The following is an 11421-nucleotide window of genomic DNA, read 5'->3' on the forward strand; positions in this document are numbered from 1 at the left end:
CTGCTACTTCTTTGGACTTAAGTTTCCCTGTTTGAACAACCCCATAGCCCCAGTGTCTGTGACCTGGTGCCAGGAAGTTTACCACCTGCTTCTGCCCTCAAGTTCAAGTTCCAGCTATGGACTGTTCCAGAGCCTGTCTGATTCTTGCCCCCTGTGGGAAAGTGCCTGTCCATGGCTAGGAGGAGTCATGGGTCCTGCAGGCATACATTTTTTGCAACCTACTTTTAATAAGGGTTCAACCTCTCCTCTAGCCCACCACCCAGCAGAGGTGGTGGAAGAGAAACGTTAGTAGGATAAGGGGGATGTGGACCCATTCAGCAATAGTTCTTTGGGGGTCAGCAGTTCAGTCCTGTAGCAAACAACAAACAAACAGGACTCAGCGGCTGCAGACCAGTCCTCTAGGCAGGCAGACCCTGGGCACGAACCGGCAGCTCCAGTCCAGTCCTTTCAGCAAGCAGACACCAGACAGCTGTAGTTCAATCCTGAAGAAACTGCCAGGCTTGCCAACTCGCCAACTGGCTGAGGTGGGGCCGCAGAAGCGGCAAGCTGCCACAGGAACCTCACAAGCAGTTCTTGGGTGAGTTTCTCTCAATGGTGGCATCATCACAACTTGACCTCAACGGCGAACCGATACATGGGTGTCTTTAGCGAATAGTTCTGCGCAGGAGCAATGGGTCCAGTATCCATCGAGGTGCAGTTACCCAACATGCAGGATAAGACGGAGTGGAAGCCTAATGGGCAGGGGCTGGTCTTCACTCTCCCGCTCACAGACCAGGTCTGTGTCTTCAGAGTGAAGATTCATGAAGCCATGGGGATGACTGCAGGGAATCAGAAACTATAGCGTGATGGCGTCTTCATCAAGGACTCCAACCCCCTGGCTCACTACAACATGGCCAGTGGTGGAGCAAACCAAACCAAGGCTCAGTGCTCCTCCCCCACTGTGTGTGGGGTCATAGTTTATGTTCCTTCATCAAGGGTCCTTTCACCTGTGTCTGCTTCAGGGAAACATTCTTTCACTTGTTTGCTTTACCAAGATATCCTTTCACCTGTGTGCCTGGGCGAACTATCATTTGACATAACTGATTTCCAAAGAACTAGAAGTTTCCACTTCAGGTTTGTGAATAGGAAGTGGTCTTAGAGTGCCGGACTTAAAGCCGTGAACTTTGCTAGAGAGAAATTTCTGGACTCAGGCTCCAAGGGCTACTATTCTCTAGGTGATTACATGGCTGGGTGACAAGGGTCTTGAGACCTCTCACTGTGCCCTGAAGGTATGTAAGGGCAGGAGGCTCCTTCCTTGTCACCATGGATGCTGGTGACCAGAAGTGGGCCCAGTCTCACAGGGATTGTTCTTATGCTGGCTTATTGCTCATGTACTGCTGTTGATCTAAAGAGGCTGGGGCTGGAGAGGTAGCTCAGAGGTTAAGAGCACTGACTGCTCTTCCAGAGGTCCTGAGTTCAATTCCCAGCAACCACATGGTGGCTCACAACCATCTGTAATGGGATCTGATGCCCTCTTCTGGTGCGTCTGAAGATAGCTACAGGGTACTTATAAATAAAATAAAGAAATCTTTAAAAAAAAAAAGGGGGGTGGGGCTGGGGATTTAGCTCAGTGGTAGAGCGCTTACCTAGGAAGCGCAAGGCCCTGGGTTCGGTCCCCAGCTCCGAAAAAATGAACAAAAAAAAAAAAAAAAAAAAAGAGGCTGTGTATTTCCTCAGTGGTCTCTGAGACCTGGACTGTTTGGTACTGGGGATGAGTGGCCCTGTGTGCCCTCTTAAAGAGGTATAGAACATGGCTATACAGAAGGAACTGCTAGGAAAAATAGGTAGTGCCCTAGTCTAGGCTGCAGTCCTGTCACCATCTGGCCTGGCCTGTTTCTTCCGCTTCCTTCCTCACTTTCCTTGAGATGAACCCCTCCACTCTCTAGCGATGACCTTTATCAGCCCAGCCCACATCTCCCCTTGGCCTGATGCTTCCTACTATAGGAAGCCTTTTCTGCGGGTTGCTGTGGCCTCACCCAGTTGTCCCCCAGCTTGAAGGAGGGGACATCACAGTGGGGCTGGTGGGACACCTGGAGGCAGACAAGCCTAGACTCAGGGCAAGGTTACATTCCTGTTTTCTGGGCGTGTGGGGAGGGGGGTTCCCAGAAACACCAAGGAGGCCTGGCTGTCGGCCTGCAGGGAGAGCCCCTGGCACTTCCTGCTTGGCTAGCGGGAGCAGAGGCAAAACATGTCAACAACAGCCACAACTGCTGGCTTGTGCTTGTACAGAGCCCCCTCTGCCTTTGGCCTGGAGTGGTTTTGCTGGGACCTAGGCTCCCCTTCTTATGATGCCTGATCCAAGGGGTTTGGGGCATCCCATGCCTTGGATAGGACATTCTGCCTCACATCTTTTGGTATCTAGAGCCCGTTGCTAGGGTTCAGTTTACTGAACCTATCTAGTTAGACTACAGGACCCTCCCGACATCCCTGGCTCCCTGTCAGAGCTGACTGGTGGTATCAACCACACACATGTGAGGCCCCGACTTCTGTGAGAAACTAACAGGTTCAGACCCCCTGGAGTGTTCCAGGAAGTGGTGGGGGTGGGCAACTAGGGCAGGGTGGGGAGCCAGAGAGATGGCTTTGTGACCTCAGGCAAGTCACGTTGCCCGTGGGGTGGGGAAGCCTCTCCCATCCTGCCCCAGGGTCGAGGTGAGCTCATGTTCCTGGCAATGGAGCAGCACCTGGCACATCAGGCCTCCTGAGGGAGCAAGCAGGCACGTTGGGGCAGCACAGATCTGGCCCAGCCCTCCTGCCTTGGGCAGTCCTGGGGCCAGGCAGGGCCTCCCAGAGACACAGTGGATCCCTTGGAGACTCCAGAGGTTGGACAAATGAGGCCTTAGCCAACATTTTGAAGCCTTGTGTAGAAGAAAGACCCTAACTCTGCAGGCCATGTAGGAAGCCCCCTATGTGATAAAAGGGCACTGCCCCCCGCCCTACACAAGCCCTACACATACTAGATTGGCTCAAAGTGTCCCTTCTACAGGATGGGTAAGAAATAGGCCTGGTTTCCACCATTGGAATTTCATCTCTAGCATAGAGAGGGAAGGTCCTTTAACAAAATGCACAGGATGGGAAGGCTTCTGAAGATTCCAGGCCCAGGTAGGTCATCTAGGCCAGGGCAGCTAGTAGGACTAGTTCAATGGTAGATGGGCTGATGTTGCCCTGACGGATGGACACTGGAAGACACAACAGTTAATTTCACATGGGTCCCACCCTTCTGTGACTGTGGGTACGTTGCTCAAGGGCTGGGTGGGAGACACTGCTGGCCATATGTTTATGATTTCTAGAGCCTTCGAGCAAAGACTAAGTGCAAGGAGGCACTCTGACTTGGCCCTACCCAGTGCCAGGTTGCTTTGGCTGCCTGGCCTGGTACAGGATCAGCCAGTTAGTGACCTCTGTATGTCTAGGGTGGGGAGTAGTGGTGGACTCTGATCCAGAGGAACCTAACTGCCACAGGTATCCTGCAGAGTATGAAGTAAGAGGACCCTATCCAGTGTGATGTGGGCTGACCTTCTGGATGGACAGTAGCTACTCTCCCTACACGTTTACTGGTTGGACCCTGGCTAGTTGGGGCTGTTGTCTGCCTGCACACTGTGAGAAGCTGGGTCTTACCAGGTTCCCCAGCCAGCCTCTTCCTGATTGGGGAAAAGGTCTCTCCTATGCTTCGCTTGTTCTGGTCTTGAATGCCCGGGGACTGAGAGCCTGTGTTTTCTGGCACAGGTGGGGAGCTATCTATGTAGCCCAAGAATGCAAAAGTTATGGGTCTGTTTGGTGATGCGGTGTTGGGTGGGGTCAGAGGACACAATGAGAGCACTGGGGGGCATTAGTAGCCACAGATGGAGACCTAGACTCATCCTTTTCTTTCTACCCTGGTTCTTGCAACATGTCCTGTTAACATTCCCCAAATGTGTCTGTTTTTCTCTGCTGCCCTATTCACACTTTCTTGGCCTGGAGAGAGGAGGTGCTCACACGTGACATGGGAACAAAAGGTCAGATAGGTCAAAACTTTTAGGGTCTTGGGGTTCAGCCCTCATGATGAGAACTCTGGATTTCTGGTGGGGGTCTATGCCTGGCCCTAGCTGAGCCCATCCCTGGACAAAAAGTGATGTTTTCTGATCTCTAGCCAGCCTTGCTGTCTGGACATTCACCCTGGAGCTTGAGGAGAGTGGAGACTTCCTGAAGACTCTAGGTCTAGGTCCTCTGGGCCAGGGTAGCCAGTAAGACTAACTCAATGGCAAATGAGCTGGCGTGGCCCTGGTGGACAGGAGCTGGAAGGCTGGACGTCCCAACAGTCCCTGTCATTGGTCCCCCCACGCCCCCTTTATGTGACTGTGGGTAAATTGTTAAAGGTTGGGTGGGAGACGCTGCTGACACTGTGGAAGAACAGCCCCAAGGCTGGGACAGATAACCCAGGCAGAAGGGCTATTAGGCTTTAGACTTTCTTGGCAGGGCCCTGAGTCCACACCTGAGTCCACATATGCAGTGCTGGCCTCATGGGGTCAGCTCTGGAATTACCCTGTCAGGTGGTGTATGGTGTACCACAGTTAGGCTCAGAGGGTTTTCTCTAGGGGGTTCCCAGAGATTATCCGTAACTCTGCTCTGCCCCATTTCATCCCACTCAACTCAGAGGATCCCGGGATACTGTCAATCTCTGTGCCTTAGTAAACACTGGAGAGAGGGCCTGGGGTTCTCTGCCCACACTGCAGTTCTTGCCAGAAAACAAAAAACAAAAAACAAAAACAACAACAACAACAAAAACAAAAAAACTTCAGGCATAGCCCCATGACTCCCCACAAAACCCCTGGTCCTCCAGGACTGATATACCTTGGAGACCTAGAGGCCAGCTGACAGAGCTGTCTTCCCTACCACCAGTAGTGTGCACAGGACACCCTCAGGTGGCTTGTTACTACACTGGGAGAGGGCGACACTCTTCTTTCGAAGGCCCTGGTGAATGTCACTCTTAGCTAACAGCTCTTCTTGCTCTTGTTTGCTTGCTGTGGACTCACTCTCCTGTGGATTTATCCTTCCTCTCGGGGCTCTAGCTACCCCCTGCCCCCTCTTTTCATGAAGGTAGGCAGCTCCTTAGTCCCTGAGCCCAGCCTAGGGGGGCTACTGGCAGCAGGAGAGTTTGAAGAGTGGGCAGAAGGGGAGGGCTATAGAGGTGTGGGGGACCTTGGAGGTGGTCACAGCAAAGAAGTGACCTGCGAAGAGATGAAAACTTGGTTCAGATTGACTTAGTCAACCCAGACCGGGCTTTGAGGAGTCTATGCCAGGTAGTTCATTATCAGCATATGAAGTGGAAACTTAAGGGTTCTTTGGAAAGTTTCTGTTGGATGGTGTTTTGCTGGGGCAAACATGTGAAGGAGTGTTTTCCTGAAGCGGTCACAGGTGAAAGGCTAAGGCAGACTTGTGAAGGAATGTTTGGCTGAAGCAGATGCAGGAGAAAGGATGTTCCACTAAAGCAAGCACGTGAAAGGACAGGTGATGAAGGATTCTTTGCTAATGACACGCATGTACCGGTCCACCTTACATTGTGTAGTTGAGCTCCATTTGTTGAGACTCCGTAGAGAGAAATGCACTAAAAAACTTCTGGTGGTGTGCTGCAGTTTCTCGCCATTTCTGAGGACTCTGGCTGATTGGCAGTGATGCCAGCTGAGACAGACGCACGTGCTGAGGCAAGACACGTGGAGGACACTTAATGTTTGGAGAGAGTATAAAAAGGACTCGATGGACAGTGACAGAGGCTGAGCTTGGCTTGCTTATAGAGCTAGCTGTGCAACCCTTATGGGTCTCTCATCTTCACTGATCTTCGCTTTGCTGAGAGAGGCATAGCCACAACTTCTGGCATTCCTGCTGGTCCCTACTCCTGACTGAGGCTGAGGCTGAGGCTGAGGCCCGGCTGTGGTAGTGCCACTGCTGCTGATTTGTGTTTGCTGTCCTGACTCTATTGAGGTGCCGCTGCTGACTCCTGTGAACTGAACTGTTGATTTCCTGACAACGCAAACAGGAGTTGTTCCAAAAAACAAACAAACAAACAAAAAAACTCTAAACAGGTCCACTTGCCCCTTATCCTTTCTTTCCCACTACCTCTGTTGGGTGGTGGGCTAAAAGGGAGGTTAAAGCATTTAAAAGCCATCATTAAAAGTAGACTTTGAAAACAATTATAGTTACAAGTTTATTTAAAACACTGTATATAATTCAGGAAAAAGTTTCCAAGCAATGATCATTCCCAGTTAGGTGCACAGTAAAGCTTAAGGGGTGACTGTTTAGAAACCCTTTATAAAGTACAAGTGACCATGAGAGTGGGTTCTATAGCTAAAGGCCTAGACCAGTCTCTACCCAGCAGCAGTCCATGTGCCATGTCCTCTAGGGTGGACTCTGTTACCTGGGAGCTAGGGAGGGAGAGTCTGGATAAACATTCTGGGGGATTTGGATGGTGTCTGTGTCTATAGCAAAAGGTGGGTAAGGTCTGCCTCCACAGATAGCAAAAAGGTCACCAGGTCATTGACAAAATCCACTCAGCTTTCTGGATGGAATACAGGTGTTTTATTTTATTTTCCCCAGTAAGATGATACCCCTGTGTGATTAGCATTTTTGGTTCCCCTGGATATCTGTGTGTATAAGGACCTTCACGGTTGGGGATTTAGCTCAGAGGTAGAGCGCTTGCCTAGCAAGCCCAAGGCCCTGGGTTCGGTCCCCAGCTCCGTGGGGGGAAAAAAGTTACTTTTAAGGACCTTCATGCTCTTCACACAGAGGATACATAGGAAACAGAGATGTTAGCTTCCTCTAGGCAGCCATTTTTCGGAGTCTGGCCCTCCTGGGACATGTTCTCACCTCTCCCTTGCTGGCCTGAGTGGAAGAGACAAACGTGTGTGTGTGTCTTAGGTATAATTCATTCATCCACATCCACGTGTGTTTTCAGTCTGGAACTGGGTGTTCTGGGAGTTCTGGCCCGCTCCTTCATGTGTGAAGGGGCACAGGATAGCAAACCTGCATAGGTAACAGTGAGCGGGTGAGTTTGGGGGAGCCTGGTGATTCAGGGTATTGGGGTACAGTGTGCACATCTGCTTACCACTTAGCTCTGGGCAAAGTTTTTTTTTTTTTTTTTTTTTTTTTTGCTATGGACTCCTGTCCTACGGCATGTGCCTGCTTTAGCTGACTAGTTTCTCCCCTTGAGGGCCTGGCACCTCTTTGCTGTGGCCTGGCATGTGGTTCCTCCTGACGGGAGGTATGAGTTGGCGAGGGTATTCTTGGTCAGAACTAGTTAGCTGGTCCAGGTCTGATGGGAGGGCCTGGAGGGTCCTCAGTGTCCCGAGTTATATCTGAGACTAGGTGTAGCTTGAGAGTCTAGGGCTGGCTTGGTGAAGACAGATCCCATGGCCTACATGAGGGGTCAGGCCTGTCCATTGGTGCCCCCTACAGGCTGCCTGACCTGATGGCAGATGAAGGCCGTGCTTGGAATCAATTCCTAGTGTTAGGGAACAGAGGCTTTTGGACTAGTATCAGTACAGATATCCCTGTCTCTACACACATAGGGCCATCATGGGGATTCCCTGTACTCCTTGGACATAGCTTAAGGCTGTGATCTATCTTTGAGCAGACCCAGAAAGGCAGAATCCATCTCAGATGAAGAGGTGGGTCTGCATTCCCAGTGTGTTCCTCTTTCCTGGGTGACCATCTTATATGCCCTGCCTCTCTGAGGCCTTCTCCGGAAAGACAAGGGACAAGATTCAGCCTATCTCAGCCAGAGAAGGATTCAGAAGAGGGAGTTTGGGGTTCAGGTTTCGATGTTAAGGTTCTACTAGTTCAAACACCACTGAAAGCCTTCCAGAGGCTGGAGCTTCACTGGTCAGAATTCTGAGGTGTCAGGAGTGTTTGGGGTTCATCTTGGACTAAGTGCAACACCTGGTCCAGGAGGAGGCATTTCTGGAGTGAGCCAGGGGCTGTAGATGTACCTCCTGAGTGATGATGGTTGGCTTGGAGATCCACTTGAGGGTCCACTTAGCCTACTCTAAAGGGTCTTGTCTGGCCCAGGGAGGCAGCTTGGGCTCTACTCCTTCTTATGTGGCCTTGGAACCTCAGAAGTGAGTGGGCTTCCTTTGGTCCGGCTCAAGATCCCAGGAACTACTAGTCTGGCCAGTGACCACTGGTGAGTTTATTTTACTAGGCCTGTGAAAATAAAGTCATCATGGGCTGGGGAGGGGACTTAAACAGAATAGCAATCCCTGAGACTGGAGGCTAGGTACAGCTCATCCAGTGTCTGGGAAAGCAGTTTCCATGACATGTACTGCCCATGGTCATGTAGGTCAAAAGGAGAGCTCAACTCTCCTTTTTGGGGCATAGGGTACAGTGGTTTGAGCCAAGTTCTCATTTTGTAGCCCCGACTGCTCTGTAACTCACTCTGTAGACCAGGCTGGCCTCAAACTCAAGAGATCCACCTGCCTCTGCCTCCCAAGTACTGAGATTAAAGGTGTGCACCACCATGCCAGGCTAACTCTCTCTTTTTTTTTTTTTAAAGTTTTTTTTTCTTTTCTTTTTTTCGGAGCTGGGGACCGAACCCAGGGCCTTGCACTTGCTAGGCAAGCGCTCTACCACTGAGCTAAATCCCCAACCCCAGGCTAACTCTCTTTGTATCATGTTTTTATTCTCATGACCTTACAGACACTAATTTCTAGGGTCTTACCTCTTCAGACCAACCTGTTGGGGACTTGGGCTTCAGTGTATAAATTTTTAATCTTCACTTAATGTTCAACAGTGAAGTTTAATGCTGTGGTACTGTGTACCTTGATAACCCCTCTCCTTCCAGTTGCCTTAGGGCATTCCCTGTTCTGCCTTGGCAGGAGGCCCATAAGCACCCACTGTCCAATATCAAGGGACACAGGGCTACGGAAGTCTGGCCCTGCTGCTATGTGCCCAGCTAGGGTCATGTTTACTCTTGGAGGACCAGTGCCAGGGCCCCCTTCAGCCCCCAGGATAAATGCCCATTCAGCCATACAAGGCTCCTTTGTCCTGGAGTGGCTCGGCCCAGGCTGCTGCTGGGCGGCCGGTGTCCTCAGCATGGCCCTAGGCCAGACTGGCTACCCTAATGCATCCAGCTGCCTTACAGGACTTTCTCTGGACAGACTCTGCCTTGGCTGGAAGAGGCCCCACCAGGGGATAGGGCAGTTCTGGGAGGGACTGGAGAAGCCAGGCAGAGCCAGTGAGGAGGCCTCTACCTCTGTAGACACTTAAGGCTTTTGGGGACATTAGTGATACCCCATAATGGGGTCAAGTAACAGGAAACTCCTGCAACCATACTGCTGCCTTGCTTGTGTGTAGCTGGCCAGCTCCTGCTGGACCCTTAAACCCAAGTGCGGCCATGGCCTCATCTGGTGACTTTTCCATCCAGTGAGGGTTGTATCTCTGGGCCTCAGCTCCCTTGTGAGCCTGGCTAACACTGCCATGCTCAGCAGTTAACCCCTGGGTGGAAGTGTGCCTGCCCCATCTCTGTGTAGGGGAGTTGTGGCATGGTCCTGTTAAGACAAAGGTCAGGAGGTCCCATGGATCTGTAAGCGCAGGGTAGTGGGAGACTTTGGCTGAGCAGAGAGGTGAAAGGCTCTGGGATATCTGCCCCCAAAAGGCTGATCAACTTATCTCAGTAAAGCCTGGTCTAGTTCTGCTTTAGGAAGACACTGTTCCTCCAAACAGGTTTAACAGGGGCCTCCTGGAAGCCCAGGCTACTGGTCTTGAGTCTGTTCTCCAAAGGCTCCCATTCACCTCCATAACAGCTAACCCAGATTCTTGGCCTCAATCCTACCCTGCACAGTATCATCCTTCATGTCTTGTGGCTCATGATTGGCTTTAACTCCTGGTGGTTACTACCTAAGGACCTCCAGCTGCAGACCAGGTTGTCTCCACAGCAGGTCCTGTGACCACGGGCCTGGTTAAGGGGTGGTTACTTCTGGAGTGGTAGATCCACTGGGCCTCTCTCTGGTTGAGACCCATCCATTCCCTATTGAAACACTGCCTCAGGTTTAGCTGTAGGCCTGTATGCTGTGCTTGAGTCCGTCCAGACATGCAGATCTCCTCAGCCTTCTTGCTGTTTTGGCAGGGCTGACTAGGTCACAGCTGAATTTTGGACAAGCTCTATGGATCTATGGGGCTTCTGGGCCTGTCCAGGATCCTCACCACAGACTGTGTCCCCAGCCCCACTCTTGTACTACAGAATACATGCAGGGTAGCATACAATGGGGTCTTTCTTCTGAGGCACTAGTTCTGATTGTAGTTTGACTTGAGAGGTCTACTCAGCTCAGTTTTATACACTGAGCTTTTATTAAGTGTGTGTCCTGCTGTGGGCATGTCCACAGCTGCCCTTCAGTATCTGCAGGGTGGTAGAAAGCTGGAAACTAGTGGGACCTGTTGCTGCCATCCTGAGACAGCACTTTCTTTTCATGTAGCTCCTTGCTTCGTGGAGTCTCCACTCTAAACCGTGTGCCTTAGCAGCCACAGATGTAGCCACCTCTACATCCTTGTGGTACCCAGTACCCAGGATACAGGCTGCCAGGTCAGCACCAAACTCATCAAGCTCTGGCTACTTAGCTTTTGGTTTTAAGTGAAAACTTGAGTCTGACTTTTGATGTATACAGTTGGAAGGTATCAGGGATTGGGTACCTCTCTCCCAAGCTATGTGGCTGACTAGATGCCTGAAAATTGGATAGTTGAGCACACAATCTCCTATTTTTTCATTCCCTGGTGGGTAGAGATCAGGCTCATAAAAGGCTCCCACAGCCAAGGAGCCAAGATGGCTGAAAGGTCTAGTGGTAATGGCTTTCTTGCTTGCTTCCTTATGTATAGTGTTCTGTCTGCATATATGCCTGTACACCAGAAGAGGGTGCCAAGATCATATCACAGATGGTTTTCAGGACCTCTGGAAGTCTGTGCTCTTAACTGCTGAGCCATCTCTCCAGCCCGTTAATTGCTTTCTTTAGCCTCAGGCGTGCTGGGCTTTGTACAGCCAGTTCTTCTAGGAGCTAACTTTCCATCTTGGAGTGAAGCTCCTTAAGATACAGGATGTTCTAAAGGGAGTAAAACATCCCATTCTACAGGGAACCTCCTTAAGCTCAGTACGTAAACAACTCAATAGCTTCAGGAAGTCTCTGAAACCAACCACATTTTCTGGACCCTTTCTCCCTTCCCAAGTTTTTTTTTTTTTTTTTTTTTGGTTCTTTTTTTCGGAGCTGGGGATCGAACCCAGGGCCTTGCGCTTCCTAGGTAAGCGCTCTACCACTGAGCTAAATCCCCAGCCCCCCAAGTTTATATAATAGCAGTTCTCAAACCCTTTTTGGTGTTGAATGACTCTTTCACTGGGGTCCCCTAATACTATCAGAAAACATAAATATTTAC

Source organism: Rattus norvegicus, chromosome 14, assembly GCF_021556685.1.
Source record: "Rattus norvegicus strain SHRSP/BbbUtx chromosome 14, alternate assembly SHRSP_T2T, whole genome shotgun sequence".
Taxonomy (NCBI): domain Eukaryota; kingdom Metazoa; phylum Chordata; class Mammalia; order Rodentia; family Muridae; genus Rattus; species Rattus norvegicus.